Source organism: Equus quagga, chromosome 11 (assembly GCF_021613505.1).
Source record: "Equus quagga isolate Etosha38 chromosome 11, UCLA_HA_Equagga_1.0, whole genome shotgun sequence".
Classification (NCBI taxonomy): domain Eukaryota; kingdom Metazoa; phylum Chordata; class Mammalia; order Perissodactyla; family Equidae; genus Equus; species Equus quagga.
This window is the reverse complement of record NC_060277.1, coordinates 94,885,164-94,885,563: the sequence shown is the minus strand read 5'-3', so window position 1 is coordinate 94,885,563 and position 400 is coordinate 94,885,164.

Below are 400 nucleotides of genomic sequence, written 5' to 3'. Positions count from 1 at the left end.
CTCCTCCTCCTTCTTCCTCCTCCTCCTTCTTCCTCCTCCTCTTCTTCTTCTTCTTCTGCCCAAAGCCCCCCAGTAAATAGTTGTGAGTGCCTCTAGTTGTGCTATGGGGGACACCACCTCAACATGGCTTGATGAGCGGCACCGTGTCCAAACCCAGGATCCGAACCAGTGAAAGCCTGGGCTGCCGAAGCTGAGTGTGCTAACTTACCCACTCAGCCAGGGGACCGGCCCCAATGCATGCAAGTTTAATTCTCTTCTTCCTCTCTGCTGCAGAAATATATACACTAACATTAAAAAGACAATTGTGCTGAATCTAACTTCCCAATAATCAGTGTCTCCTCTTGAAACTCTGATGAAAGCTGAGATTCTTCTGCCTTTCCTTTCGTCTTCACCCCCTCCA